Source organism: Macaca fascicularis, chromosome X, assembly GCF_037993035.2.
Source record: "Macaca fascicularis isolate 582-1 chromosome X, T2T-MFA8v1.1".
Taxonomy (NCBI): Eukaryota; Metazoa; Chordata; class Mammalia; order Primates; family Cercopithecidae; genus Macaca; species Macaca fascicularis.
Genome location: NC_088395.1, coordinates 101,507,488 through 101,530,376, shown reverse-complemented (window position 1 = coordinate 101,530,376; position 22,889 = coordinate 101,507,488).

The window sequence follows — 22,889 nt, the reverse complement described above, 5'->3', positions numbered from 1 at the left end:
AATGACTTACAAACGATGCCACTTCAGATGGAGGCATTTGCAAGTGTGGCCTGAAAAATGAACAAAACGACTCTTTCATCTCGAGGAAAGTACCTTACATTATTCCCAGTGATAGACATTTGAGCTTTCCAGTGAATATTAAAATACAAAAATCTTGGGTCTGCCACTTTCTCATGTGATCAATGGTGATATTGATGTGGTGTCTTTTTTTTTTTTTTTTTTTGACATATAATGAAATGTGGAAGCTGCTCATAACTCTGAACCAGTGTTTTCTAACCAATGTGTGATTACAAAATCGTGTGCTGGTAAAAGCCATTCAAGTGCAGGACGGACCTGTCGACTTAGAAGGAATTGGGGCAGAAAGGCCCGTCCACCAGAGCTCAGACTCTGCGTTGCAGACAGCCCGTATGGAAGTGCTGCTTATTTAGCAGCAGAGAATACCTAAAATGATCTGAAAACACAATGAAAATACTTCTTCCTAAGTGTATATCAGCATGGGGTCGGAATTTCTTCATAAACTTCAACCACGATTCTGCAGCCCACTGAACACAGATGCAGGCATGAGAACCATGCTGTCTGAGGTGCAGAGATGTTAGGTGTTTTCACAGCAGCACAAACTGTTGCCACACTGCTGCTTATTTTGGATAATGGTTTCTTCTTGAAGACTGTTAAGATGTAATGACTTTATCATTGTAAAATGAACTAAAGTGTTACTTTTTTTTTTTTTTTTTTTGGAGACGGAGTCTTGCTCTGTCACCTAGGCTGGAGTGCAGTGATGTGACCTCAGCTCACTTCAACCTCTGCCTCCTGAGTTCAAGCGATTCTCCTGCCTCAGCCTCCCTAGTAGCTGGGACTACAGGTGTCTGCCACCATGCCCGGCAAATTTTTGTATTTTAGTAGAGATGGGGTTTCACCATGTTGGCCAGGCTGGTCTCGAACTCCTGACCTCAAGTGATCCACTTGCCTCTGCCTCCCAAAGTGCTGGGATTACAGGTATGAGCCACCACTCCTGGCCTCATGAGAAAGCTTTCTGTGATCTTTAATAAAGTGCAAAGTTTTCCTGAGACCCAAAAGTTTGAAAACCACTGGCTTAAACTGAAAAAATTGTCCACAATTCTTCAGTGTATCTTCTCATCTGTTGATGGAGAAAGGACGTAAGTGTTGCTTTACTTTTTTCCTTTCACAACTCAATGGTGCTGGGACAACTGGGGTATCCACATGGAAAAGGATGTCCTGGACCCTTCCTCACCCTACACACAAAGCTCAAAATGGATCCAGCGTAAGGAGCCAACTGTGAGACCCATTCTGTCAGTCTGCTGGGTGCCATGACGGACACCACTGACTGTGCGGCTTAAACAACAGCGTTTTATTTTCTTTGTTCTGGAGGCTGGAAGCCTGGGGTCAAGGTACAGGCAGGGTTGGATTCTCTGGGACCTCACCCCATGCTGTGTTGATGGCATCTTCTCTGTGTCCTCACAGGTTTCTCTTACGTGTGTACAGCACTGAGGACTGTGTGTCTAAATTCTCTTAAAAGAACACCAGTCATACTGGATCACGGCCTTAAGATCTTATGGGACCTAAATTGCCAAGTTAAAGGCTCTATATCTAAATACAGTGACATTTTGAGTTTCTGGGGTTGTGACTTGAACATGGGAATCTGGAGGGGGGGGCAGTTCAGCCGATGACACTTTTAGGTGCGAATCCTGGTGAAACTGTTACATTTGGATTAGGCAATGTTTCCTTAGATGAGATGTCTAAAGCATAACAAGCAACTGAAGGGAAAAAGACGGTATCAAAATTTAAAATGTTCATTTCAGAGGATACTATTAAAGTAAAAAGAACCCACAGAACAGGATACATTATCCCAGTAAGGGTCTGATATCAAGAATATATTTTAAAAGTCTTAATAAAAAAAATCCAATTTAAAAATGGACAAAGGATTTGAATACATTCTCCAAAGAAAGACATAAATGCCTTACAAAGCACATGAGAGGTTTAATAGAATTCGTCGTCTTAGAAATGGAAATCAAAACCACCGTGAGATACCACTTCACAACCACCGAGATGGGTAAATCCCCAGTATTGGACAGTGACATGTTGGTGAATTGGGGAAAACTGAAATCTTTATATATAGCTAGTGGGAGGGGAAGTAAAATGGTACAGTTGCTTTGGAAAAGTCTAGCAGTTCCTCAGAAAAGTTAAGCACAAAATCACCATACGACCCAGCAATTTCACTCCTAGGCATATGCCCAAGAAAATTGAAAACATTGTTACAAAAAAAAAATCTTATGCAAGAATCTTCATAGCAGCACTATTCATAATAGTAGAAACAGCCCAGGTGTCTGTCAACAAATGAACGAATAAAGAATATATGTACACAACGGAATATCACTCAGCCTTAGAATGAAAGAACATGTGCTCCAACCCGAGTGAGCCTTGGACATGAAAGATGCCGGCGCCAAAGGTCACGCACTGTGTATGAGTCTCTTCACAACAGGTGTTCAGAATGGGCAAATCCAGAGAAACGGAAGTCGACTGGCGATTGCCAGGGTCTAGCGGAAGGAAGGAGCAAGTGCTGACTTTTAATGAGTTCAAGGTTTCTTTGGCCAGTGGTGAAAAAGTCCCGCAACTACATACTAGTGGTTGGTTGGTGTACAGCTTTGAGAATACGCTAAAAAGGCTGAGTTGTATCCTTTAATATTGGGGCTTTTATGATTTGTAAATTGCTTTTCAATTTAGAAAGGAACTCAAGAACTATTTTGGTGTTGACATTTAGAATATGAAAGAGACAGTATCTGAAACATGTTACTTATGTAACTCACTTCTCCAGAGAGTTAAACTTCATTAAGGGATGTGTTTGAGCCTAGGAGACACAACGATCTCATACTATATGTTAGAGCCCATCTTACTGATTTCTATCTCACATAACAACCATATTCAGGGAAAACGGGCATGTAAACGTGAGCTGAATGCCATGCAGAGGCACATTCCTCTTACCCGGATGGTCTTTAGTGGTGCAGTAAGAGATGCAGTCATAGTACCGTTAGTTGAATTTCCATGGCAACAGGAATTTGGCACCTCTGATGAGTTAGATCTCTCTGCACTGCTCCTAACAGGTTTGCCAATTTCGGTGTGGTGTCTGTGTACGTTCTTGTTGTGGAAATAAGCGATAGCACCTGCACAAACACTTGCCCGGAAACACACGAAGCTGGTGAAAGCAGGACAGGTGAGAGGGAAACACGGCTCAGCCCTGGCAAACGAGACGGTTATTCCAAATGCAGAAGATTCAGGAACACGATCCTTGGGAAGACTGGTGGTAGCGGTGAGATCCACAGACGTCGGGTTGTACCCGTGCAGCCAGTTACTGGAGCTGTCAGAACCGCATGTATTGGTATCGGTGTCATCACTCAATGCTTCTGACTTTTCCTGGTGCTGAGGATGACTGCATGTGGCGGAAGCAAAGTGCTGACTCAGCACAGATAATCAGATCCCAGTTCTTTTCTATCAAGGGGGGCAGGGTTAGAACCCCACCCCACTCCCCAATCCTATAAGAACTGGGATCTGATTATCTGTGCCGTCGAGAGAGGCAGGGTTAGAACACCCCACTCCCCAATCCCGTTGTTGAAAATAATAGTTGACTTGGGAGGGTATTTATTCCTAAGGCTGAAGCCGTGCATTTCTGGAGCCTGGGCTGTCAGCCGTGGTGGCTGGGGAATGCTGGGGCTATGGTCGTCCAGCCGCTGGCAACCCTGCTGGTGGGTCCTGCCTCTTTGACACCATTCATTTCTGAAGCTTGCTTTCCCCTGTGTTGGAAGTGGCAGCACTGGAGGAATGGCCTCCTTCCTACAGCGAAGCTCTGCCAGGAGAGGAGAAGACACGGAGCGTCTGTTGAAGGATGTGATGTTTGGGGCACTGCACCATGCGTTCTGCTTCTCAGCGGTGCCTCCTGGTTGATGTTACCATCACCTGGCATTGCCCAGGAGGTAACTCGCAGATGCCACACTGATGGAAAGCTGCAGCAGTGTGGTTCGAGTCCAGGGCCAGGTGGAGCTTATCAACAAGGTCAGGCTGGACGCATGTGCTCCACCCAGTGGGTGGGTCTGCGGAGCAGGGGTGGAGTGAGAGCCAGAGGGTCCTGGTGGGAACCATGCCAGATGACAAGAAAGAGGCCCATGAGGAGAGGAACCAGTGGAATCAAGGCAGGGAACGAAAGGAGCTCAGGAAGGAGCGAGCCGTCACAGGGTGGGGAGGCTCAGGAGCCAGCAGGAGAGTGGGATATGGCCTCAGGGTGCTGCTGGGTTGGTGAGGGGCTTTCTGTGACTTTTCTGAGAGTGCAGTCAGTTGTAGGGGTGGGTGCCGGCTCCCGCAGATAGAAGAGCCAAGCGTCCTGCAGGAGGCCAACGTGTGCACTGGGAGTTCCCAGGTGCGTGTCCTGGCACGCGGCCCAGAGGCACCTGAGAAGGCTCAGTACACCAGGCACACAGTGGACTGTTGGTGCCTGACCCAACGAGGGAGTGAGTGAGGGCCGAGACACAGGTGCGGGGATGCATGGGACGGGGTATAGTCAGGTGGAGAGTCATGCTGCTGGGGTCTGGGAAATGTGTTTTTGCTTCTGAGAAGCTGGACCTGAGCGTGTCTGTGCTTTGACATTTAATCTGTGCACCATCCTCGGTGGGGTGCATATCTCTGTGGTAGAGGACCCCGGGCACAGTGGATGTCAGCTGCGGGGTCCGTGAATGTTGCGTGATCGAACGTGTTTGGTACATTCTCAGCTCCTGCCCAGGTGCTTCCCGAGCATCGGGTGTTGTGGCTCCCCACACCCTTCCCATCTGCGTGTAACATGACCACCACCTTCCTACCATGTATTTGTTCTACCATGGCTGCCATGTCTAACGGACGCTTTGCTTTCCAGCTACTTTCCTATAATCAAAACCCTTGGCTTTGCCTGAGTTTCAGAGACGACAGGGTATTAGTCTTTCATGATTGCTCTGAGGATTTCCAAAAGCAAATGTACCTTACAGAATGCAAGATATTGGAGACAGTAATTATAGATGACTTTTCTCAGTCTTTTGCTTGTGGTAAAATTACATAGCACTCGAACCATTTTTAAGTGCATTGTTTGGTGGCATTAAGTGTGTTCACACTGTCGTGCCGCGATCACCGCCATCCATCTCCAGAGCTTCCTGGTCTCCCCACGCTTGAAACTCGGTCTACCAAACACTGGCTCTCCTCCTGCCCCAGCTCTGGTAAGCACTACAGATTGCTTGGAAAATAGGCTTTTTCAGTAAGGGAAGGGGCGAGGAGAAGAGCTCTCAAGACTCTCTTGAGATCTGAGGAAGTGTTTTAGGTTTTGCTCACTGGTTCCCAGTGTAAAGGAGCTATTGAAGGCGAAGGTCTGTGATCTCAGGAAGTGCTGGGCTGGGAAGCTTTCCCACTGCAACAGGGGCATTTGCCCTCAAACCTGCCTGAGATGGTGCTGTATTGTGACAGCTCTGAACTTGGTGTCCTTGAACGTTGCCAAGTACATAAGCTTTGGCGGTTACCGTCTAGTGTCTGCGAGAGACCTAGAATTGGAGCATTGTTGACTTTAGAACACACTCTCATTAATAAAAAATATGCTGTTCTTTTTTTTTTTGCTTTAATATTCTGTGTTGCAGTAGCAGTAGTTGCAGCGGACGCTACTTCTGGTTCATGGTTATTGCCAAACACAAGCTTCTGGAAACCGTGTGAAAGATGAAGGGGGAAAGCGGTTTTCTGCATAAAGCTTTTTTGAACTTCTTTTTTTTTTGGAATACCTGTTGTGGTGTAAAACATTTTCAATTTAGGGAGTTGTAACGTGTTTTATACTGGTTAGCTTTGAAACCCCATGTTTCTGCATGTCACGGGGTTGCTTTATCCTGTTATTCTATGATATAGCTGGTTTGCAAAACTATTGGTTATTTCACTTTAAAAACCAAAGCAGCTTACAGTGTGAGTGTGATTCCCGTAAGAATTTAATTGTAAAATTGATTCCTGTTCAATAAACTTACTGGAATGACTCATTAGATCAGTGGATGAAAAGATGATAAGAACATGTCAAGTCTCTGGGCCAGGAAGGACTTCCAAATAATACACGTGATACACAGTAATTTCTTAACGAAGGATTAGATTTAGTACATAACTGTTTAAAACCTCTATATTTTCTATTATAGCCATTCCACATGCCCACGGGAGTGGGCTGCAGGACTGCCTATGGATACCAAGGTCTGTGGGCGCTCAGGTCCCTGGTATAAAATGGCATCGTGTTTGCATATGACGTATGCACATCCTCCTGCAGACTTTCAGTCATGTCAGGGTTGCTTGTAACACCTATACCATGGACACGCCATGTGAGTAGTTGTTAAACAATATTGTTTACTGAATAGTAAAGTCTGAATGCTTAGTATAAACACCTTAAAGTATTCTTGATCTATGGATGGTTGAATCCACAGGCCTGGAACTGAACAAATAAAGATCTTGAGGTCAGCAGTGACGGGTGTGGGATCACACTGAATCTCGTGTGTTTTGCTGTCTGTGTCACTACAGAGTGTAAACGGGAACAATTTTTAGCTTAAGGTAAAATAGGTAACAGGAAACACTATGGAATGGGCATGAAGGCGTGCCTCTCATTACCACGTGTTACAGCCAAGTGCCTGCCTCCTGGGGAAGAATCTGTTCTGTGGGGAGACTAGACATTGATGATTTCTGGACATGTGAAGGGAAATGCCCTCCGAGAAGTGTGGCTTTGGCTGGAGCACGTCAGACGAGGGTTAGCGTGGCATGGAGTTGCCACAGTGCCCCTCATGCCTGCTGCTTCTCTCCTCTCCTCACCCCTGACCCTGGCTCTTACCAAGGGAGGAAAGTTCAGCTCCAGCTGAACCCCACATAGGGCTGTGGGTCTCTAGGGTAGGTGTTGCCTTCTCCTGAACAGGCTGCGACAGAGGAGGGTCTGGCCGTACTTGAGCTGTGAGAGATGCTCTCAGAGATCCAGCATCCTGCAAACCCAGGTGCTGAAGGTCCCTCCTCCACCGTCCTGCAGAGAGAGGGATCTGTTCCTGCTTCCCCTCAACCCGAGCTGACTTCTTGTCTGTTCTGTACACCTAGCTCTTAAGAGCAGTTATTGCTAAAAATAATCATCCAGCACACAAACACAGTAAGGCAACAGCCTGGGAGGGTAGATGGGGCTTGAAGGTGGTTTCTTGAATAACAGGGTTCAGTTTCCTCTTTTGGCATCACTCAACCCAAGGCCCGCAGGTAATTGAAATATTGTCAGCAAAACACCCATGTTGTATCTGAGTTTTTTTTTTTTTTTTTTTTTAAAGGAATGGGTGCAAACTTCTAACAGGGACCTGACAAAAGAGAAGGATTTCTTCTCTGCAACGTGAAGGTCGGGGCTGGGTGGCGTTTGCCATCTGTGACTAGCAGGGACCCAGGCTCCTTCCTTCCTGCTGCCCGACTCCTGACCCTCCAACTCCTGCCCCTGTTCCCACCAGCAGGAAGAAGAGTGGAAGGTGCCTTTTCTCCTTTAAGGGGATGAGGTGACAGTTGCACCTGCCATTTTGCTAGTCCCTGGGGTGATTCTCCAGCATAGATAGGAGTTGGGTTTGGTGGCCTGAGCCCCATAAAGCTGGGGTTGCTGTTCCCTGAGCAGCAGGAAGCCTGGACTCTGGGAAGTGGGGTCAGAGGGTAGCCTTTGCTGCATCCACAGGAGGGGGCCCCTCGTCCCAGTTGACATCACTGCAGAAGGGGGTAATGGGCTTTCATGGTCCATTGATAAATAGAACGTTCCTTTTTTTTTTTTTTTTAAGCACATCAAACCCTATATTCCTTCGGCCTTTACTAAAGTGGCATTTTGTAATTCCACATGATTTCATTATACCCGCAGGAGAGAATGCTTCCTGTATACCAGAAGTGTCTCTGAGATAGTTCTCAGCCCATTCAGAAAGTCCATTTTCCCAAGGTTAAAGACACAGCGTCAGGAGGGGTTGAGGACGCACAGTGACAGTCTCAGGACCCCAAGGTGTTTGGTTGCACAACTTGGTCTTACACATTTTAGGAAGATGTGAGACATCAATATATGAGATGTTCGTTGATTTGGTCCAGGAAGGAGGGATGACTCGAAGCGGGGAGGGGTTTCCAGGTCACAGGTAGAACAGAGACAGATGCGTTTCTGGTGAGCCTTTTCAGAGAAAGCAAGATCCGCATTTATCTCCGTGTACAGATGGTGACTTTGAGTTCTGCCCTCTGTCCCTGAGGAATTTCCTTGTGGACCAACGGTTGTGAGGGAAGAACGTGGCTTTTTTTTTTTTTTTTTCCTCTAGTCTCTGTTAGGAGCATGGGAGGCAGGTTTGTCCTAAGCCGTTTCCCACCTTGACTTCCCTTTAGCTTAGTGATTTTGGGGTCCTGAGATGTATTTTCACTTCACACTTCTGAACACACTTGCACTCTAAACAGTGTCGTAGGAAGCCGTCTAACTGATTTAGAAGAAGAAACTATTTGGAAGGACATGAGCACCTTCGTCCTTGAGAGAAACAAGCCTTTATTTGCCCAGAGGCTGTTAGGCTGCCGGCATGGGTGGCCTTAGAAAGCTGTGCCTCTCTGAGCGCCTGCCTGTGGAATCTGGTGACTTTGAAGTTAATCCAGCAGCTACATGTGTTGGAAAGCAGATAGTCTCTTAAAGTGTTGGTGATTATGATTCTAACACCGGAATTTCAATGTTTATTTTCCACCCTTCTTTCTTTGTCTCCTCATGCCCTGAGATGCTGCTGCATTTGCCCTTAGGCTTCATTGAGGGAGGGTCAGTTCTGGCCCTTTCTTTAGATATTGACCTTGAATGGACAGAACGGAGATTCAGAAAATCTCGATTGTGGTGAGAGTGTGCTGATACCTATGTAAGTGAAATTCATGTGTTAAACTCAGTAATAGTTTAAGAAATATCAATCCCAGGCTGGGCATAGTGGCTTACACATGTAATCCCAGCACCTTGGGAGGCTGAGGTGGGCAGATTCAGTTTTGAGCCCAGGAGTTTGAGACCAGCCTGGGCAACATAGCAAGACCCTGACTCTACAAACAATTAAATAGTGGTGGTGTGCACCTGTGGTCCCAGCTACTCGGGAGGCTGAGGCTGGAGGATCACCCAAGCCTGGGAGGTTGAGGCTTCAGTGAATTGTGATAGTACCACTGTACTTATGGTGCACTGTGCCTGAGTGACAAGAGAACTTCTGCCACCACACACACACAAAATCAATTCTAAATGGACAGAAACGAGACCTTTTAAGTGGAAAAACATCCTGTTGGGTTGCTCTACTTGGGTAACTGTTGACTCATTTGCCAGGAAGAAAATGCAGCAGCCAGTTCTGCTGGGACCACCTGTTAAGGCTACTCTGGGCCTCATGGTTTGAGAAGGGTCTGTCCAGGGGAAAGTGGGAGGTGGGAGTGGCTTAAGGGCCTAGAAGCCAGTTCTTGTGGTTCAGCGTGACTGCGGGTGTGGAGCTGGGGGCAGGGCTCTCCAGGGCATGAGTGGATAAACCGATGGGCTTCCAGGATGAGCCCCTGTGACTTTGCCTGGTGTACATCTGTCCAGTACAAATCCACAGGCTCTTACTCTAGAAGCTTCTGCTGGGGCTGACAGACTGACCTGGGGACAAAGGGTGCCCTCAGAGCCTCAGGGTGCCTTCTGGTGTGGGAAGAGCACTTAGTCACCTAGATCTAGGATTTATGGCACTACAGGGGACTCATCACACTCGGAGCAGCAGCCATCTGCATTCTAGACTTGGTTCTAGGCGAAGTATTTTGGAGCCTGTTGGTACCCTGTGTTCTGTTTATCTGTAAAACAAGTTAAGAGTCTTAACTAGTTAAAACCTATATTTAAAATTTTGTCACAGAATATGGCAGTTGTGGTGGAGCCTGGCCAGAGACCCCCACACTCGGACGCTGCCGCGTGCTGGGGTTGCAAGTGTTGCCTGCATCAGCTGCCTCTCCTGGTATGTCTGTGTTCTTGATACGGGCGCCCATCGAGGTTCAACCTGTGGGACTCGTGCAGCCATGTGTCCATGTTCCTCTGAGGTTCCGCAGACTTCATGGTCCCGTGGCAGAGCCTACGGCATCTGCTTGCATCCTGATTTCCCCAAACCCCAGGACAGGCCAAGAATTCCTTACACACAACTCCAGAGGGCCTCGTGGTGTGGATTTGCGGGTGACAGAGCCTTTTCCCAGCTCGGACTTCATCTCCAGAGTCGGCTTTAGGGCGATAGAAGCTTTCATCAGACTGGGGGGCCCTGAAGCTTTGGTGGTAGGAATTGGGTGAGTAGCACGGATGATACCCCATTTCTTTGCATTTGTAGCAATAGTTGCTAATATGACCTCGAGATGCACAGGAGGGAGAATTTATCAAAGTAACTGCAACAAAAATCTTAAATGATGTAATTTCAGGGACTAAATGAGCTGTCCAGCCCACATGGCTGGCTCACAACGCAACAGAGCCAGGTGCTGCTGCAGCTGCCCTCCCACCCGATCGCTTGTGGACATTTTCTGTTTTCCCATATCTCTCTTTGGATATGTAGCTCACTCCTTTGTAGCTAAGCATCAGTAAAACAGGTTGTCTATTTTGAGACCTAACTATTGTGTCTTTTATGGACAGAAAATGAAGCAGGTGACAGCGTGGTGATGTGGTGAATAGATTTAGATGAATATTTAATACTTGGCACCACTCTGATCCCTTCTTCCTGTCTCATGCTTAATTACAGCTGCTGCCTCCTAGGACAGAACACTTTCAGCTCTGTGAATAGGAATTAAACATTTTCTAAATCAGAAGTTTCAGTTAAGCAGTACTTTACATGAATGCCCACTCCCTAAGTGCTCACTGTACTGGTGTGTGGTGTAGAGGAAGGAACGGGGGCTTGGGGCCGGTTCTATGGTGCAGTGTCCTGGTTCCCATCTGTGAGATGAGGGCCATGAGAATGGCCTAGAAGGTTCAGACTGTGGGATTGAATGGATCTGCCCACTTCTGGGAAGCCTCGAGTCTAACTTGACTTGAGCTGGTTTTGGGGAGATGCCGGCAGCGCTGTCCTCACAGGTCACTGGGAAGGGCTCTGGCACCATTCCCATCAGGTGTCTCATGATCAGCCCAACTTGCTCATCTCAGAAGCTGCTGGTCGTGTTCTCGTTCCTGTTGTTTGTTGCGTGTTACTTAGGTTCTGTTCATGTGGGGACCTAGGAAGTTCCACAGTGAGAGGAGAGCTGCTGAGTCGCCTTCCTGCCTGGACGCCAGCCCCTCGGAGGACCGTAACTGCTTGAGGTTGGCTTCTGCCCCCGTCCTCACCTGTGGACACATTGATGCAGTGGTACTTTCTAAGCTCCTGGGGCACACAGCACGGTTGTGTGGATCCACAGGATACTATGGCATCCAAGCACGTGCTCCCGGAGGAGAGGACCCTGAGGGCGCTGATGCTGGGAGCTGGCCGAGAGTCCAGTGCGTGAGACTCCCTGTGACGTGCACAGCTGCCATCTGCGCAGGCCCTCCTGACACCAAGATGGTCGTGCGATAATTGCACAAAGCGCATCTCCAGCAAAAAGCCGCCAAGTGTCCACATCCAGGATATCCACCACGGTGGCTTTTTGGTGTTAATACGATGAATGTGAGCAGCAGGTGGTCTGCATTCTGGGTGTGTGTGACTGTGCCACTGCAGTTTTGTTCTCATGTCTTGATGAGCATGAACGGCTCCTGACGAGGGTAGGTAAGGATGCTGTGACCAGAGACTCTGCAGTATTGTAGCTTCAGGAACCAAGGAGGATTTCTCTCTTGCAAACCCTTCAGGGAGGAAGTTCCAGGCTGGTGACTACTCCATGAGGTATTCAGGGATCAAGGTTCCTTCCAGACCCGGGCTTTGTGTTCCCAAGGACACGGCTGTCCTTGCTGTGGATGGGACTGGGTGATTGCCACGCTGGCGGGTCGGGGAGGGGGGTGCGGGGGGGATGGGGGAGGCTTAGGGTGAGAGTGGCCATGATTTGCCTAATCTACATAATGACAGGGAGCTGGCAGTAAAGTGTAGCCATGGCCTGGAGGACGGATGTTGGTGAACGACTGGCTGCACTCATCGCAGCTGGCCCAGGGATGGGAAGGATGGCTGATTATGCCATTCAACAGTACCTGGTTCTTTCAGATTTGACTTCCTTATGGATTTTCTGCTGTAAAGAGGAGAGAGCCTGTGGTTCTAGACCAAGCATCTCACTCATCTCAAAACATCTTGTATCCCTTAGCCAACATTTATGTCAAGTTTTAGAAGTCCTACAAACTGGCAAGCATTTCTCAATCTGGTTTAACCATTGGATTTTATATCCGTGTCTGCATCTCTATTTACATCTATGTGGTTATTTGACACCCTGTAGTACTTTTGTAATAGGTTCTATTTGGTGGAAGTCATTTTCAACAAACCCTTGCTGCTACTAGAATTTTCAAGGTTGCAAGTAGAAAGGAGAGAATAAAAACCACATCTTCTCTAATTTTAAAATTTGTTGTTCCTCAAATCACACCAGAAGTACAAATATTACAAATTACAAAAGGAGCTAGAATCAAGAGGTTTCTGGGTGATTCTGGCTAGTCAGCAGTATTTGCTGAGGTCTGTGAAGCAGAGCAACACACCAAGAAGCCCGGGATGGGGGAGAGTTGGGAGGCCAGGCTGTGACTTCAGAGGTGCTGTTGCCTCAGGGAGAGGAGCTAGATGCAGAGAGGATAAATGGCCGCAGGTGCGACCACCGCCGTCCTTGCCACGGTGCAGGGGACTTTGTATGGGGGCCTTTGTGAGCTGAGTTATGAACCAGGTAAAGGCCGTGCAGGAATCGGAGAATGCAGGCCAGACGCGACGGGTGGAGGCTTGGCGGAGGTGAGGAGACAGACAGCCTCTCTAAATGTGCGGTGGCTCACTGTAGATGGCGCCCATCAGTCACCAGACGGGCTTGATCTTCAGCCCCTATGACAGCTGCCTTTATCCTGTCTGCCTCCACCTTCTGAGGCGTCTCAAGTGTGTGTGTGTGTTTTTTGTTTGTTTGTTTGTTTGTTTTTAATGTTGAGAGAAAAGTTTTAATTTGGCAGCAAAATATCTCAAACAAATTGCAATATAAAGTTTATCTCAAATGTCAACAAAAAAAGCAATATGCTGTTCCGCAGTCACAATCATAAAGAACACCGTCATTTTTTATGTAAAGTATTTTTTACTGTAACCTATAGCCCACATAATGAATTCATTTATTTAAAATTAAGTAAATGATAATTCCAAAAGGCCTATCTTTTTGTGCCACTGTCCTGCTTAAAACCATCGATCTCTCCTCACTTCCTACCTAAACCCTCATTATATAATACATGACTCTCCCTGGCCTGGCTCTTCTCTATCTCCTACCCCTTTCTATCATAGCATCTCACCTTTATTCTAACACTCCTGCCTTACTGAAATACTGCGTGCATTACTGCAATTATACATGAATTTCTCTACGTCGAAATTGCTGTTCTCTTGGTTTCTCTTGAGCTCACCATGGTAATGGTTGTGTTAAGAATACAAAACAAAAGAAGGCCAAGAAGGTGATCACATACTGAAACATTATTTAAAAGGCTTTTCCAAAGATTACTACATTCAATAGATTATATAATTGTTTGATTTTGCTATTTACTATAAGAGCTCTGACTCAGTGAAGTTAGGATGTAACTTGCAAATTTGTATCCAGTGATGATACAAATGTTGTTGTCTAGTAACGGATAATTGTCCTGCAGGACCTGAACCAATTTTTTTTTTTATTATTATTTTACTTTAAGTTCTAGGGTACATGTGCATAACGTGCAGGTTTGTTACATATGTATACTTGTGCCATGTTGCTGTGCTGCACCCATCAACTCGTCAGCACCCAACAACTCGTCATTTACATCAGGTATAACTCCCAATGCAATCCCTCCCCCCTCCCCGTCCCCATGATAGGCCCCGGTGTGTGATGTCCCCCTTCCCGAGTCCAAGTGATCTCATTGTTCAGTTCCCACCTATGAGTGAGAACATGCGGTGTTTGGTTTTCTGTTCTTGTGATAGTTTGCTAAGAATGATGGTTTCCAGCTGCATCCATGTCCCTACAAAGGACACAAACTCATCCTTTTTTATGGCTGCATAGTATTCCATGGTGTATATGTGCCACATTTTCTTAATCCAGACTGTCACTGATGGACATTTGGGTGATTCCAAGTCTTTGCTATTGTGAATAGTGCTGCAATGAACATACGTGTGCATGGGTCTTTATAGCAGCATGATTTATAATCCTTTGGGTATATACCCAGTAATGGGATGGCTGGGTCATATGGTACATCTAGTTCTAGATCCTTGAGGAATCACCATACTGTTTTCCATCATGGTTGAACTAGTTTACAATCCCACCAACAGTGTAAAAGTGTTCCTATTTCTCCACATCCTCTCCAGCACCTGTTGTTTCCTGACTTTTTAATGATCGCCATTCTAACTGGTGTGAGATGGTATCTCATTGTGGTTTTGATTTGCATTTCTCTGATGGCCAGTGATGATGAGCATTTTTTCATGTGTCTGTTGGCTGTATGAATGCCTTATTTATAGATTCAATGCCATCCCCATCAAGCTACCAATGAGTTTCTTCACAGAATTGGAAAAAACTGCTTTAAAGTTCATATGGAACCAAAAAAGAGCCCGCATCTCCAAGACAATCCTAAGTCAAAAGAACAAAGCTGGAGGCATCACGCTACCTGACTTCAAACTATACTACAAGGCTACAGTAACCAAAACAGCATGGTACTGGTACCAAAACAGAGATATAGACCAATGGAACAGAACAGAGTCCTCAGAAATAATACCACACATCTACAGCCATCTGATCTTTGACAAACCTGAGAGAAACAAGAAATGGGGAAAAGATTCCCTATTTAATAAATGGTGCTGGGAAAATTGGCTAGCCATAAGTAGAAAGCTGAAACTGGATCCTTTCCTTACTCCTTATACGAAAATTAATTCAAGATGGATTCGAGACTTAAATGTTAGACCTAATACCATAAAAACCCTAGAGGAAAACCTAGGTAGTACCATTCAGGACATAGGCATGGGCAAAGACTTCATGTCTAAAACACCAAAAGCAACAACAGCAAAAGCCAAAATTGACAAATGGGATCTAATTAAACTAAAAAGCTTCTGCACAGCAAGAGAAACTACCATCAGAGTGAACAGGCAACCTACAGAATGGGAGAAAATTTTTGCAATCTACTCATCTGACAAAGGGCTAATATCCAGAACCTACAAAGAACTCAAATTTACAAGAAAAAAACAACCCCATCAAAAAGTGGGCAAAGGATATGAACAGACATTTCTCAAAAGAAGTGTGTGTTTTTTAAACAGATTTGGATGAGTTGCTTTCTGCACAACACACCTGGATAGACGGAGGCTGGTTCTCCACAATGACACCAGGGACTTGGTGGGGACTGGGGGAACAGAGGCACAGCACCAGCTCCCTGGGAGGAGACAGTGCCTGTGGGATGGAGGAAAGAAGAGGTACACAGTGCTGAGTCATGAACGTCAGTTTGCTCTTAGACATGACATATGTCTTTCGGAGGTTTCCACGAAGCACCGTTAAAGCCACCAGTGTGGACGGGTCCGGAGATCAGGAGGAGACCCAGAACATACGTGTATTTGAAATCCTTCACGTGCTGCAATCTCTTCAAAGAGGACCACAAGTCATCTCTAATAATATTGTAAAATTATTTCTTTATTAAGTGCCATGGCTTTTTTTTTTTTTTTTTTTTTTTTTGTGGGGTAGGGTTGGTGTGTGACAGTAAAACAGATGCAGTGACACAGCTGGTGGGTGTTGGTTCTGGGCCCCAATTGGGCAGTTGTATGAAAACAAACCAAAAAGTCTCCACAGTTGGGCAGTTGTATGAAAACAAACCAAAAAGTCTACACGAAACACCTCGATTACGTGTTTTCATGTATTTAACATAAATGCACACATTTGTATTCTAAACACACATTTTTCTGTATGTGATAAGGATGTTCTGAGTGGAAACCGTGCTGCTGTGGACTTTGTGAGTGGTGTGCCATGCACAGATATGTACTGCGTTTGCTGTGTCTGCTGACGCGAGCCCTGGTCAGTCCTGTTGCAGGTGGATGCTTTCCCTTGTGGTTCCCTTCTGGTTCCCTCCTCTTGTTCTGTTTGTAAGTTCAGTAAACTCGGGACCAATGGTGAGAGTAGGCGTAGAGGAGTGCGGTGTCGGCAATTAAGGAAAATCCACGCCAGACGTTGCAGAAGGAGGAGGCGTGCAGGGTTCCACTGCCTGTGTGAGCCATGACTGGTGAGGGCCCCTGGGCAGCAGCTCATCTGGGCTGCTTGGAAATGCAGATTCCTGGGCACAGACCTGAGAGACCTTGGAGTGACCACCCTCCAGGGATTCCGCCCAAACTTGGCCATCTTGTATCTTGGCTGGTCATCCGTGCTAGGCTGTCTCATTGACATGCCCGGCCATCACAGAGTTAGCTGAGTCATCTGCACAGTCATCTGTGGGTGTGCTGATGGGTGTACGGGGCTGGCCCGTCTTCCTTTCTCCCCCTATGAAGCATTTGAAGGTCTATTATCCTACCCTGTTCTCTCCCTGTCCTCAGTGGGCAAGGAGGAGGTTCATTTTCACTTGCAGATGAGGAAAATTCTGAAAGTCTCATAAAGAAGGCAGGATCTTCTTCAGAATCTTCTTTATTCCAATCAGCTCTGATATTTTCAGTTGGAAAGACTTTTCCTCAAACACTTTGCATTCGTTCTGTATGTGAAGTGCTGTAGACTTTCCCGTTGTTTTAGTAATTAGGATCTGTTCTGTTGTCCATCACAAACGTATATATTTTCATTCTGAGACATGCTGAGTCAGCCTTTGCAGTCCAGAGGGATTTCATGTGCGTTCATAGAAGCCTCCATCAGAAACCACATTCCAAATAGCTGTGGACATACCAACCTGCTTGTGACTTTGGGAATTGCCAAAGTCAAATTCTCTCTCGATTTGAGGCTTTAGGAGCTTTAGAAATCTTGAAATTATAAAATGAAAATGTGACAAAATTAAGTGTATTTAAAACAAAAGAGATGTTATGCTGTGGGTTTTAAGGGCTATGATGCATTATTTGGTTATCTTTAAGGATGTCATGTTCCACCCAAGTTACAAATACATGAAATAATTTAAATATAAGGTGACCCCTTCAGAACATCCTGGATTTGGTCTTGATCTTCTGCCCTTGAAAATGTGATTCATTCTTTTTCTTTCTTGAAAATGTGATTGTCCTAAACTGCGTGCCTAGACCATCTCATCTGAATTGCTTCCAAAACATCTGCATGGGCATCTTTCTATTCTTGGGTATAGAGAGATAGACATCATTAGGCTTTAAGATAGCAAAAGTCCCATAGAGCAGTTTTTCTTAAACTAATGAGCTATTGTTGGAAATCAAGGTATGTAGCAAGTTATAGAATCTCTCAGTGAAAGTGATTATTTAAAATAGAAATCTTAGTTTTTAAAATAAAATGCTAATAGAGAACGTTTTGTTCGCAAGAATGTAAAATGTTACGTCTTTGTTTAGAATTTAAGGATAGTAATTTGCTTCTTAGATCTTTGTGACTGAGATTTGAAATCTTAACTACGGTTTATCATCAATGTTTTATACATATGCACATATACATATATATGTAAGGTATGTAAAAGGAAAATAAGCATGTATGTATTTACATTTATATACCCTTCTATAATGTGTATACTTCTAGTCACACAGAGGTCTAAGTGACTATGACTTTATTTGATGACCAGGAGGGTAATTAAGTAAATTTCCTGCTCTTAGCCTTGCTTTTGCATCTGATCAGGGACCCTGCGAAGTGCACCTCCCGCGTTCCGGGCCTCACACAGCCCATGCCAGGTTTTGGAAGCAGGAGTTTGTCTGCAGCCACTTCGGGAAGCAGGTGGTTGCCAGGATTACCTAGAGCTCCAGGCTGTCTCCAGTCCAAGCCTCACTGGGTAGAAGCTGCCCCACCAGGGGCCTGGACATGGATGTTAGGGCCTGGAGCCAGGGACTGCTCCGGAAGGAGCGCTCCTGTCACTGCTGGGCATGAGAACCGAGGACAGGAGTTGGAACCAGCCTCGTGCCAGTGCACGGCCTCCCGGGAGTGCTTGCGGGAAGCCCCAGCCACCCTTTCCTGATCCCACAGCCAGCACCAAACTGTGAGATCCCCTTGGCCCACCCCTCAGGTTCCTAAAATGGTTAGGGTTTCCTGGGCTGTGAATTTTTAAGTCTAGGCTAAAAAGTCCTGGGACAGACTCACAGGGTTCTTTCTTAATTAATAAGCCTTGATAATGAAAATGTGTTCCCCCTCAGAGTCGAGTTTCCAGTTAGGGAGGCTCACCTGTAAATGTCATGCCAGGTCAAATATGCTGAGATCTGGGCCAGGTCCTGCTTCCTGCCCATGGCCAAGGCAGGTACTTCATTTGGGAGGTGACCCAGAGGGACATCTGAGAGGCCTGCCTGTCCCCGAGGGATGAAGCCACTGGCCTTCACACTCTGCTCTGGCTTCCATCAGCTCCTTCCTACCTGCAAACTGCCTGCTTTTATGTTGCCATTATTGGAGATATGCTAGGGACTTCGTATGGAGCGACCCCCATAGGACAAGCAGATTGTGGAAAGGTGGGAACCAGGGCTGGGAGGGTGGTGACCACGGCCAAAATGAGAACCGTGGTGGGCTGGGAGGTCCATCTTCTGTCTAAAGTGTTTTTTAAAATAAAACAGTGTCTCAGGAGCATGAGAGGGCAGGCCACAGACGAGGAGAACGCATCTGTAAAAGACTTATCTGATAAAGGCTGTTATCCAAACCGTGCAAGGAACTCTCAAAACTCAACAAGAAAATGAACAACCTGATTAAAAATGGAAAAAAGACCTGGACAGATACCCCAACAAAGAAGATACACAGATGGAAAGTCTACACGTGGAAAGATGGCCCACATCTTATGTCGTAGGGCGAGGCGCCACTGCGCACCCACCAGCCTGGTCAATACTGGAACTCTGACACCACTGCAAGCTGGTGGATGTGTGGGCATCAGGACCGTCACTCATCGCTAGGGGAAGTGGGGCAGCTGCTGTGGGAGGCAGCGTGGCGGTTTTCCATGGAACTAAGCACTCCGACCACAGGAGCAATCACAGTCCTGCACGTTCTCTCAGAGGAGCTGAAAATTTACTTCCACGAGGAAATGTGCATGCAGATGTTGACAGCAGCTTTATTTATAATTGCCAAAACTAGAAAGCAACCAAGATGCACTTCAGTAGGTGAATGGATAAACTGTGTTACGTCAGACACTGGGATATTATTCAGCACTAAAAAGAACTGGACCACTAAGCCCTGAAAAGACATGGATCTTAAACGCATGTTGCTAAGTGAGTCTCCAATCTGGAAAGGCTGCCTGCTGTGTGAGTCCAGCCGCAGGACAGTCTGCAAAAGGCAAAGCTGTGGAGACAGTAAAAACGGTCAGCGGCTGCCAGGGGTTGGGGAAGGGAGGGATGAATGGGAGGAGCATAGAGGGATGTGTAGGGTGGGGAAGCAACTCCGGATGGAGCTTTCATGGGGGATCCATGCCGTTCCACGTCTGTGAAACCCACAGAGTGAGCAGCAGCAGGCCGAGCCCTCGTGTGAGCTGTGGACTCTGGGTGGTGGTGCCGTGTTGATGCGGGTCTGTCGGTTGTACAGAAGTGCTGCTCCGGTGGGGGCAGGAGAATGATGGAGGCTCTGCCTGCGCTGGGGAAGGAGATAGGTATGTGAGGACTCTGTACTTTCCTCCTGATTTTACTGTGAACTGAAAACTGCTTTTAAAAACGTCTATTGAAAAGGGAAACAAAAAAGAGTGCTAGCCAGAAAACATCTGTGTGAGGGTGTGGCCTGTGTTCCACGTTCAGGATTTCGCTGTTAGAATACACATATCTGAATTATTCAGAAGTTAAACATTTGCATTAAGTAACTCACTACAAAGTTCATTACAGTATCATCTTGAGCCACTGCCAGGATAGCCAGGATCCTGCATGTTGACCAGCTTCTCCCCTTACAGGTGCAGTGACACCCATGGCCTCACCCCAGTGAGCAGCAGGGCTGGGACCAGGAGTCAGGCTTTGGCGGGCAGAGAGGAAGTGAGAGCTGTAAGCCCATGGCAGGGAAGGAGCCTGTGGCAGGGAGGAGCCTGTGGCAGGGAGCCGACAGGGATGATTTTTTTTTTCTACCAGTTTTATCTCTGAGACCTTCTTAGACTTGGGGAGTTGGGAGTCCCCACTCTCGGGCACCTCAGAAACCAAAGGCTGCTCCTAATCCTCATGTTCCAGATGCCTCAGGGGAGGTACCTGGGTTGTTGGGTGCCGTTCCGTTATTTGCTACTCGGTGGAATTTGCCCACAGCATTTCTGGTTGTTTTTAAAAGCTGATGCTGGAGCTGCTTAAAATCACATATGGATATTGATTTACCTGTAAAAGTTAAGAATGGAATTTGAGCTCAAAGATTTGTATAAATGTTCAAGTTTGTGTACTAATATATACATTACATTTGTGGAAATATCTAAAAGTCCAGGATTTGTATTAAACACTTCTCTTGATTTTTGTAATATCTACCTATTTCCATTTGATGTCAGAGGGCTTAAATTTTGAGTGCCTGAATTCACTGAATTTAATTACATTTGAGGTAAGAAGTTATAAACTGAATGTAGCCAACAGTGCATGCTTTTTTAAGTATTGATTAAAATATATATAAAAACACATATCCATGAACATGCAGATGGGGCAACATAATAAACCATGGAAGTAGAATTACTGTTCTTTGTTTTCTGAGAAGACAAATTTTTTAAAAGCCAAGGGATCTTACAAATTTTTAGTTTTCAACTTATTTGCCCTAAAGTGAAAGTTTGGCAGCAGAAGATTGACAGCAGCAGAAGAGGAGATCCTGGGCCAGTGCAGGCTCTGGGAGCAGCGGGGTGAGTGCTGGAAGGAGCTGGCTGGAGGCAGAGTAGGGAGGTGCTCAGGCAGGCCAGGATGGCCTCAGGGAACGCGGCTCAGCAAGCGAGAAAGGGTTCACATTTCCTGGAGAGCCCTTGTCTCTGCCCACGGAGAACCCGGACTCCTTCCAACTGGGATGTGCATCTAAGAAAGCCAGTGGATATAGAATTCTTTCTGGTAACGCACACATCTTAGGAGAGCGCTGTATTTCGGTTGTTATTGGCTCTGATGTGACTTTGTGGTGTCCGAGGTTCTGCCTAGAGCGTGGCGCTCTGCTGAGCATTGCTTGTTGAAAGCCCGTGTGGAAACTTTCCCTGTAAGCTCGTCGACCCCAGGAGTCTTGGTTCAGAAACCTTTGGACTTGCTGAGACTTCACAGGGCCTTCTAAACTTTCTTGCGTGACCTTTTCATTTTAGTGTTCCCCATTAATTCAGATGTTTTCCAGAAGGTAAGTAAGCTGCTGAATGCAGGGTGGGGGGTGCCCTCCATTGACCCTGGGGAGAAGCATCGCTGTTTCTCCGGGTGGAGCTTCCCGCCCACCATGGTGTGCTCCAAGATGGAGCAGGGTTCTTTTCCAGAAGTTACCATCAAAGGCCCGCGTCTCAGCGGCAGGATGGCTGTGGGTGTGTGGTCTCGCGGCCATACCGGCCCCTCCCTGTCAATGGCACCAAGGAGAGGAGCAGGGGGAGGCCTGGGATCTGTGCTTTCGAGATTGCGTCGTCCATTTGTATACCATACATGCAGAGAAAGTGTTGGAGATAAGCAGGAGACAGTGTCTGTCCCTAATGAGCTCAGCCGTGCCTTTGAGAGAGTCAAGTTTCTGTGCGGTTGATACGGACTCAGCCTGGCTATGGCAGTGCAGGTGACTGCTGGGCTTTGGCAAGGCTGCACCGACTGTCCGTCTGAAACCGCCCTCTTCCCAGGCTCGCTGTGCCAGCTGGGTGCCCAGGCCTGACTTCCCGCCATGACGGAAGCCCCATGTATGTCGGGGGAGGAGGGGGGGTCCTGCTTTATTGCCCTATCCAATGCCACGCGGGGTCAGCACTGAGTCAGTACTCAGGAAACGTGCTGTGTGGGTCAGCGATTGAGTTCAGAAGCCTGGAAAACTCAGCAGTGCAGGCTTTGGGCATGACCCGTCCAGCCCTGGGGCTCTCTGAATTTCCTTCCATGGCATCCTCCTCATCCCAGGGTCCCCTGTCTCCACACAGCTGTTGGCAGCTTCACAGCTTCCTCTGCCTCCCCTCCCAGGCCCTGGTGTGGCTGGGGACAGCTAGTGGCTGTGCAGACCGTACAGCCAGTATATCGTTGGTGCCAACAGCTTGGGCCTGGGTTACCTGAGCCAAGGACTCCAGTGCACAGCTGAGCTCACCCTGAATGACTGGATCAGAAGTCCTTGGGTTGCAGAGAGGGTGGTTAGATATTGAAGGACAATCTGCGAAGGAGAAGGGGAAATGGGTGTGCTGGATGGGCAACTGGAGAAGTCTGTGCAGAGCCTGGGACCTGGTGCAGATGCAGAGCTGGCATGGGGAATCCGGTGACACGGCCACCGTGGAAGTGGGCAAAGTCAAAGGTTTCAGACCGGCATGGAGGGGCTGGTCCAAAATGATCCTCCTTTTCCTTTAATCGTAGCAACTGCTGGCTTACGGGGTTGGGGGAATGAGATCTGTATTGGCAGCGAGGAGAGACAGGGATTTTAATTAAACCCCTCTTTCTGGGAGAGGGGAGTGGCCGTCTCTGTAGGACGGTGAGCATTGTCATCTCAGGCAGCTCAGGCTGCTGTAACGAAACACCATTGACTGAGTGGCTTATGAACAATAGGAATTTGTTTCTCAGTTCTAG